This window comes from Bufo bufo, chromosome 2, assembly GCF_905171765.1.
Source record: "Bufo bufo chromosome 2, aBufBuf1.1, whole genome shotgun sequence".
Lineage (NCBI taxonomy): Eukaryota > Metazoa > Chordata > Amphibia > Anura > Bufonidae > Bufo > Bufo bufo.
In genome coordinates, this window is record NC_053390.1 from 834,740,188 (window position 1) to 834,749,726 (window position 9,539).

Genomic DNA, 9,539 nt, shown 5'->3' on the forward strand with positions numbered 1-9,539 from the left:
GTACGCCATTTTAACGGTCAGGAGGTGACGGTGCCACACATACCAAAATCCAACCACTTATGTTAAATCCTGGATCAGGAAATCAGTTCTTCTGATTGGGGTCACGTGGACACCCCGTGTTTGGTACCCCTGTGACCCCAATACTAAGGGCTGAAAAATGAGCCCACAATTATCGGGCGGGCATTCTCCTGTGTAGAGGTATGGGCAGAAATCCATTTTAGAGCAGATTTCAGCATGAAAGTCACCGCCAACCCATATGTCACGCCCTAAAGGTGGGTTTACAGACGGCCTGGACCAACTCTTATAAATTGGACAGAGCAGATCGTACAGTGTCCCCCATTTTGAGGCCAATCTGATTGAATGAGGGTCTGTGTCTTCCTGTCTTGCCTCAGGACCTGATAGCTGCAAGTCTCTGTGTGAGGAAAGTAGGCCTCAGTTTTATTTCATCCTTTTTATTTTAATAACTGTTCGGTGTATATTTCTATGCTTCTGTTTTTACATCTTTAAATTTTTATTAAAACCAATTATTTAACCTAGCACGGGCAATATTTTTTAAGGCAATTAGAGTTCCTAATTTTCAGCTCCCTGTTTGCTTTAAAATGCGAATCTCAGAAGTTTATTAGTTAGAAGGGACCGGCAACAATTTGATCTCCCGTGGAATCTGGTAGATTGTAGGAAGCGGAGTGATCGATAGTGTGTGTAGTGTCAGTACTTGTCCCGATTGACCGCTGATACCGGATCCCGGTCTGATCAGGGACTGCGACCTGAGGAATCGGGCAAGATCCTGGCAGATTGGTGGCAGCAGGTGGGATTTAATTTAAAGCATTAGTACTGGGTTTAAGCAATTAAACCTTCCACTAACAGCTGGCAGTACGGTGCCAGGGTACAGGTGAGCTGACCGCGCTGAGGTTATTTTTTGGGGGTTTTGAAGCAGAACATATACATACAGGACAGTTTCCCCTACCCCCTCTTGTTTTTCTTTTCTATCTTTTATTTGGGAGAAGTGCAGCATCATGTCCACTTCATACCAGAGGATGACGAAGGAAGCGCTAGTCAATCTCTGTCAGCTCAGAGGGATTGATGGAGCGGACTGGACAAAGGACTTCCTTGTACGTGCGCTCAAGGGAGGACAGGCATGACAACCAGATAGCAGCCCTCCCCAGCTGGTCTGTGAGATAAACCCAAGGCCTGCCTCTCCTGCCGGTGAGAACTCTGAGCAGAGTACCACCTCAGAAGGACTGCCCTCATCCATACAGGCTGCGCTCGCCTGCCTAGGTGACTCGGACGCCGAACTTCGTTTGCAACTCATCCTAGAGTACCAGAAAGCCGCCGAGCGCCAAGCTGAGAGGGCAGCCGCAGAGCGCCAAGCTGAGAGGGCAGCCGCAGAGCGCCAAGCTGAACGCCAACTGATGCTGGAGTTAGCGCGGCTTGACCGGGGCATTGCATCATCAGCCCCCACAGAAACCAGAGAGGTACGTCAGCCAATGCCATCTTTTGACAAGTTCCCTGTGATGGATGAGAGGTCAGGGGTTGATGGTTTCTTCGGGAGCTTCGAAAAGGTGTGCCGCCAGTATCAGCTCCCCGACACCCAGTGGGCAAAATATCTCACTCCAGGCCTGAGAGGGAAGGCACTGGATGTTTTGCTGACCTGCCTATGGACTGTGATGGGGACTATGCTAAAATCAAAGCGGCCATAATCAAAAGCTACAACCTCACCCCTGACATGCACCGGAAACGGTTCAGGACTCTGCAGCTTGGCCCCACTGACAGCTACACTGATGTCCTGGCTGGCCTGAGATCCGCCTTTAACCAGTGAGTCAAGGGCCTGGACATTACCACCTTTGAGGGTCTTGCTGACCTCACCATCCAGGACCAGCTACTTCACATCTGCCCCCCTGAGGTCAAGCAATTTGTCCTAACGCGACAGCCCAAAACAGCAGAGGAAACCGCCGAGCTTGCTGACCTGTATGTGACAAGCAGGGTGCCCGACCACCGCAAGCCGAGTCCTAGTTGGAAGAGCCCCAAGTCCAGCTTTCCTCCCCTGCCTGCCACCAACAGAATGCCCGCTGGGGCAAACACCCACCCCTCTGGCGGGAAACCCGCAACCACAGATGTCCGGCACTGCTATGTGTGCAACAAGACCGGCCATATCAGCCTCACCTGCCCGGACAAGAAGAAATCCGGGCCGCTGGGGAAACCCTCCAGTTCACCCCCTGCCGTGTATTGTGTGGCCACCCAGCCAAATCCCCATGCTGATAACCTGCAACCTGTTAAAATCGGAAAAAAGGTTACAGTGGGGCTGCGGGATACCGGTGCACAGCTGACCCTTGTGCGTCCCGAACTGGTGGACCCCCAAGACATCCTTCCCGGAAAGACTATGATGGTCACAGGGATTGGGGGAGTCAGCCCTACTGTCCCCATGGCTTGTGTGTACCTAGACTGGGGTGCAGGGTGCGGCCTGAGAGAAGTGGGGTTGTCAGACTCCATCCCTGCTAACGTGCTGCTGGGCACTGACTTGAGCCGCATGACTTAAACATAGAAACATAGAATGTGTCGGCAGATAAGAACCATTTGGCCCATCTAGTCTGCCCAATATACTGAATACTATGGATAGCCCCTGGCCCTATCTTATATAAAGGATGGCCTTATGCCTATCCCATGCATGCTTAAACCCCTTCACTGTATTTGCAGCTACCACTTCTGCAGGAAGGCTATTCCATGCATCCACTACTCTCTCAGTAAAGTAATACTTCCTTATATTACTTTTAAACCTTTGCCCCTCTAATTTAAAACTGTGTCCTCTTGTGGTAGTTTTTCTTCTTTTAAATATGCTCTCTTCCTTTACCGAGTTGATTCCCTTTATGTATTTAAAAGTTTCTATCATATCCCCTCTGTCTCTTCTTTCTTCCAAGCTATACATATTAAGGTCCTTTAACCTTTCCTGGTAAGTTTTATCCTGCAATCCATGTACTAGTTTAGTAGCTCTTCTCTGAACTCTCTCTAGAGTATCTATATCCTTCTGGAGATATGGCCTCCAGTACTGCGCACAATACTCCAAGTGAGGTCTCACCAGTGTTCTGTACAGCGGCATAAGCACTTCACTCTTTCTACTGCTTATACCTCTCCCTATACATCCAAGCATTCTGCTGGCATTTCGTGCTGCTCTATTACATTGTCTTCCCACCTTTAAGTCTTCTGAAATAATTACTCCTAAATCCCTTTCCTCAGATACTGAGGTCAGGACTGTGTCAAATATTCTATATTCTGCCCTTGGGTTTTTACGCCCCAGGTGCATTATCTTGCACTTATCCACATTAAATTTCAGTTTCCAGAGTTCTGACCATTCTTCTAGTTTTCCTAAATCCTTTTCCATTTGGCGTTTCCCTCCAGGAACATCAACCCTGTTACATATCTTTGTGTCATCAGCAAAAAGACAAACCTTACCAGCGAGGCCTTTTGCAATATCACTTATGAAGATATTAAACAAAATCGGTCCCAGTACAGATCCCTGTGGAACCCCACTGGTAACATTACCTTGTTTTGAATGTTCTCCATTGACTACAACCCTCTGTTGTCTGTCACTCAGCCACTGCCTAATCCACTCAACAATATGGGAGTCCATGCTCAATGACTGCAGTTTATTGATAAGTCTTCTATGTGGGACAGTGTCAAAAGCCTTACAGAAATCTAGATATGCGATGTCTACTGCACCTCCACCGTCTATTATTTTATTCACCCAGTCAAAAAAATCTATAAGATTTGTTTGACATGATCTCCCTGAAGTAAACCCATGTTGTTTTTCATCTTGCAATCCATGGGATTTTAGATGTTCCACAATCCTATCCTTTAATAGGGTTTCCATTAATTTGCCTACTATTGATGTCAGACTCACTGGTCTATAGTTGCTCGATTCCTCCCTACTACCTTTCTTGTGAATGGGCACGACATTTGCCAATTTCCAATCTTCCGGGACGACTCCTGTTACTAATGATTGGTTAAATAAATCTGTTAACGGTTTTGCCAGCTCACCACTAAGCTCTTTTAATAATTTTGGGTGTATCTCATCAGGCCCCTGTGACTTATCTGTCTTCACCTTAGACAGCAAACTTAGAACATCTTCCTCTGTAAAGATACATGCATCAAACGATTTAATAGTCATTCTTTCTAGTGGAGGTCCTTCTCCTTTTTCTTTTGTAAAAACTGAACAGAAGTATTCATTAAGGCAGTCGGCTAGCCCTTTATTCTCTTCTACATACCTTCCGTCCTTTGTTTTTAATTTAGTTATTCCTTGTTTTAATTTCCTTTTTTCATTTATATATCTGAAGAATGTCTTATCCCCTTTTTTCATAGACTGAGCTAGTTTTTCTTCTGCCTGCGCTTTAGAAGTTCTTATAACTTGCTTGGCCTCTCTCTGCCTAATCTTGTAGATTTCCTTATCTTCATTGCTCTGGTTTTTTTTATAATTACAAAATGCTAGCTTTTTATTTTTAATGATTTGGGCCACTTCTGCTGAGTACCACATTGGTCTCCTCCTTTTTTTGCTTTTACTGACGAGTCTAATGCAATTTTCTGTTGCCTTCAATAATGCACCTTTTAAGTAGTCCCATTTCTCCTGGACTCCATGTAATCCGTTCCAGTCTGATAAGGACTCATTTATGACTAATTTCATTTTTGAAAAGTCTGTTTTTCTAAAATCTAAAACTTTTGTTTTTGTGTGGTGGGACTCTTTCACAGTTCTTATATTAAACCACACTGACTGGTGATCACTAGATCCCAAGGTTTCGCCTACAATGACATCATATACCGAATCCCTGTTTGTGAATACCAAATCCAAAATGGCCTCCCTCCGGGTTGGCTCCTCAACCACTTGTTGTAGAGATAACCCCAGTAGGGAATTTAAAATATCTGTACTCCTGGTAGAACTTGCTATTTTGGTTTTCCAGTTTATATCTGGAAGATTGAAATCTCCCATAATGATAACTTCTCCTTTCATTGTCATTTTAGCTATTTCTTCAACTAGTAGATCATCTAGTTCTTTAACTTGACCAGGTGGTCTATATATCACACCTACACGAGTTACTGCATGGTTAGCAAACTGCAACGTAACCCAAACTGACTCTATGTTGGCCTCACCAACTTGTATTAGGTTAGATTTAATGCTATCTTTCACATACAGGGCCACTCCTCCTCCTTTCTTGCCTTCTCTGTCTCTTCTGTATAAAGAGTACCCTGGTATGGTTATGTCCCAGTCATTTCTTTCATTAAACCATGTCTCCGTAACAGCCACTAAATCTACATTCTCAGATGCCATTATTGACCCAAGTTCATTGATTTTTTTACCTAAACTGCGAGCATTTGTAGACAGGACTCTGAGCTTATCATTTCTTAACCTCTGTGCTTCTGACCTGTTCTGGCATTGTTTCGGGGGGCAATTGGACTCTTTTATTTTCACTCTTTTGCCCCCCACTTCCCAGTATGAACCTGCTTCTACCCCCACCGACCCTGCCTCACCCCCTCTGCCAGTGGACCAGGGACCCTTTGAAGAGGACTTTGGGCAAGGATTGGGGGTGAACCATTGTGTTTTGCCTAACCATGTTTTTTCCACAGAGGGGAACGCCGGACAGACACCTGTCTGTCCCCCAATGGCTTCCCAGATGAATGATGATGGTGATATACTTGAGTTAAAAGGTACCATTGACCGGGGCACCCCTGTACCCTCCATAGCAGTTGTGACTCGACAGAAGAGTGCCCAGAATGCTGCTGAGGAGGATACGGGGAACTTGATTGCCCAGGTGGAGTATCTGGGGGATACCGCTCCCCCATCTCCTCTCCCTGAAATTACCTGGGCGGTGTAGCAGGCACCCACCACAAACTTGGAGTTCGAGGAGGCCCTGGCTACAGATGCCACTTTGGAAGATCTAAGGGCCTCTGCCGCCAGGCCCCCTGGAGAGTCTGACAAGGTAAAATTTTACTGGGAACAGGGGAAACTATATAGAGAGCCGGTTTTCCCTGACCCCAGCCAATCATAGGTTGCTGAGAGGGTGTTCATTGTACCCCAAAGGTACCGGGCTCAGCTACTCAGAGTAGCTCATGAAGTCCCCTGGTCTGGGCATTTGGGGGTACGGAAAACTAAAGCCAGGCTGTCCTGCCGGTTCTATTGGCCTAACATGGGAACGGACATTGCCAACTATTGTCGTTCCTGTGTTACTTGCCAACGAGTCGGAAAATATGGGGATGTAAGTAAGGCTCCGCTGATCCCTCTGCCCATCATTGATGAGCCCTTCCAGAGGGTGGCAGTGGATATCATCAGACCCTTGGCCATTCCCAGCTCGTCTGGCAAAAGGTTTATACTCACTGTGGTAGACTATGCCACCCGATACCCAGAGTCTGTTGCTTTGTCTTCCATCCGCACAGACAAAGTGGCAGATGCTCTGTTAGGTATATTTTCTCGCGTAGGGTTCCCACAGGAGATACTCACTGATCATGGGGGACAATTCATGTCTAACTTGATGCAGTGCTTGTGCAAGAAAATGCAGGTGGAGCATATAGTTGCCAGCCCCTACCATCCGCAAACAAACGGTCTCTGTGAACGCTTTAACGGAACCCTAAAGCAGGTGCTTAAGATGTTTGTTGAGACCCAAGGCCGGGACTGGGAAAGCTATCTCCCTTACCTGTTGTTTGCATACTGGGAGGTACCCCAGGCATCCACAGGCTTCTCCCTCTTTGAGCTTCTGTATGGGAGACGGGTCCGTGGACCCCTGGATCTCATTCGTGAGGCCTGGGAGGGAGAGACTGCGGGTGCCGGGACATCCGTGGTGGACTACGTGTTAACCCTCCGTGAGAAAATGGAGACTCTGGTTGGTCAGGTCCGGGAGAATCTTACCAAGGCCCAGGCCAACCAGAAAAGATGGTATGACCGGCATGCCCAAGAACGAGCTTATGAAATTGGGCAGAAGGTGTGGGCCCTGATTCCCATGATCCAGAATAAACTCCAGGCAGCCTGGGAAGGGCCATATACTGTTACAAAACGGGTGAATGAAGTGACCCTGAATGACGGGGGAAAGGACCTTCCATGTGAATATGCTTAAAGCCCACCAGGACAGGGCTACATGGGCCCTGCCAGTGTGTAGCCTACCCGAGAATGGAGAAGAGGATCTCCTGATTGATCTGCTGGCAGCCAGCAAGGGCTGCGGATCTATGCAAGCTTGACAAATCAACCCTCAGCTTACTGGAGAGCAACAAAGTGAACTTGCAGCAGTCCTTTCTGTGCAGCAGGATCTTTTTACGGGGAAACCAGGTAGGACACACTGGGCAGAGCACCATGTAGATACCGGCAGTCACCGCCCGATTCGGCAGTTGGCCTACCGGATTACCTGGAAAGTCCTAGAGAATATGAAGCGAGAGGTAGGGGAGATGTTAGGCTTAAACATTATTCAAAAATCCCACAGTGCCTGGGCTGCTCCTGTCGTCCTTGTCCCAAAAAAGCACCGGACAACCCGGTTCTGTGTAGATTACCGGAAGTTAAATACTGTGACGGTCTTTGATGCCTATCCAATGCCCAGGATTGATGAACTGTTAGACAAACTGGCAGCAGCCCAGTTTATAACAGTCATGGATATGAGCCCAGGGTACTGGCAGATACCCCTAACCCCGGAAGCTCGTGAAAGGTCGGCCTTCATCACCCCCTTTGGGCTTTTTGAGTTTCTGGTGATGCCCTTTGGCATGAAAAATGCCCCAGCCACCTTTCAGCGAGTGGTGAATGACTTGTTGGGGGGGTTGGAACATTGTGCGGTGGCTTATCTCGATGACATCGCTGTCTTCAGCAACACGTGTGAGGAGCATCTCACCCACCTGACCCAGGTCCTCGAGAAAATCTGCTTTGCCAGGCTGACTATCAAACCCGAAAAGTGCCAGTTGGGCATGACTGAAGTCTGCTACCTGGGACACCTGGTAGGCGGAGGCACCATTAAACCTGAGACTGGCAAGGTGGAAGCTATTACTACCTGGCCCACGCCGCAGACCAAAAAACAAGTCATGTCTTATCTGGGTACGTGCGGATATTATCGGAAATTTGTGCCCAATTACAGTGCCTTGGCAAAGCCCCTGACAGACCTCAGTAAGAAAAAACTCCCCAAGCTGGTGACTTGGACCCCTGACTGCGAGACGTCTTTCAATGCCTTGAAATACGCTCTAGCCCACTCCCCCGTTCTTCAGGCCCCTGATTTCACCCACAGGTTTGTGGTACAAACGGGTGCCTCTACCTATGGCCTAGGAGCTGTCCTCAGCCAGGTGGACCTGGCTGGGGAGGAGCACCCGGTTCTGTACCTCAGCCGGAAGTTGCTGCCCCGGGAAAATGGCATATGCCACCATTGAGAAGGAGTGTCTTGCCATAGTTTGGTCTCTTAAGAAATTAGAGCCATACTTCTATGGGCGCAACTTTACGGTGATCACTGACCATAACCCCTTGAGCTGGCTGACCCGTGTAGCCGGTGACAACTGAAAACTGCTGCGATGGAGTTTGGCTCTGCAGCAGTACGATTTCACCATCCAGCACAAGAAGGGGAGCGACCATGAGAATGCGGATGGGCTGTCTAGGGCTGCTGAACCCACAGTGACAGGTGGCATGGAGAATGACCTGTGAGTCATCCTCCCCAGGCACCTTCTAAAAGGGGGAGGTGTGGCACCCCGAGCATCGGTGCTTGACCTGTGTTCTGGGGACTCGGAGCTCCCCTTTATCCAAACAAATAACTGTCCCTTCTCTGACTCGGAGCTCCCCCTTATTCAAACAAATAACTGTCCCTTCTCTCCCTCTCCATCTTCCCCCACATCCAATACCAGACCACCGCCATAAACTTCTTAGACCCTTACCCAGAGGTGACGACGATCACTGGCCTCCACGACACTTTATATAAACATGCCTGTATAGTGGACAGCTTCAGAGGGGTTTATTACTTTATGATAGGGGCACGCTTCCGGAGGGTGGGGGCAGCTGCTCTCCAGGCCTCGCTGTCAGTGGGAAAACCCAAAAATCTTACTCCGGTCATAACTCAAAAATACAACTCAATAGAGATTATTGAGGTACGCCATTTTAACGGTCAGGAGGTGACGGTGCCACACATACCAAAATCCAACCACTTATGTTAAATCCTGGATCAGGAAATCAGTTCTTCTGATCGGGGTCACGTGGACACCCCGTGTTTGGTACCCCTGTGACCCCAATACTGAGGGCTGAAAAATGAGCCCACAATTATCGGGCGGGCATTCTCCTGTGTAGAGGTATGGGCAGAAATCCATTTTAGAGCAGATTTCAGCATGAAAGTCACCGCCAACCCATATGTCACGCCCTAAAGGTGGGTTTACAGACGGCCTGGACCAACTCTTATAAATTGGACAGAGCAGATCGTACAGTGCCCCCCATTTTGAGGCCAATCTGATTGAATGAGGGTCTGTGTCTTCCTGTCTTGCCTCAGGACCTGAAAGCTGCAGGTCTCTGTGTGAGGAAAGTAGGCCTCAGTTTTATTTCATCCTTTTTATTTTAA

General features: G+C 48.1%; 1 pseudogene; it reads left to right on the plus strand.

Moving 5' to 3' along the window:
* Positions 1 to 1,013: 1,013 nt before the first annotated feature.
* Positions 1,014 to 2,533, plus strand: LOC120991102 (annotated as a pseudogene).
* The last annotated feature ends 7,006 nt before the right edge of the window (positions 2,534 to 9,539 follow it).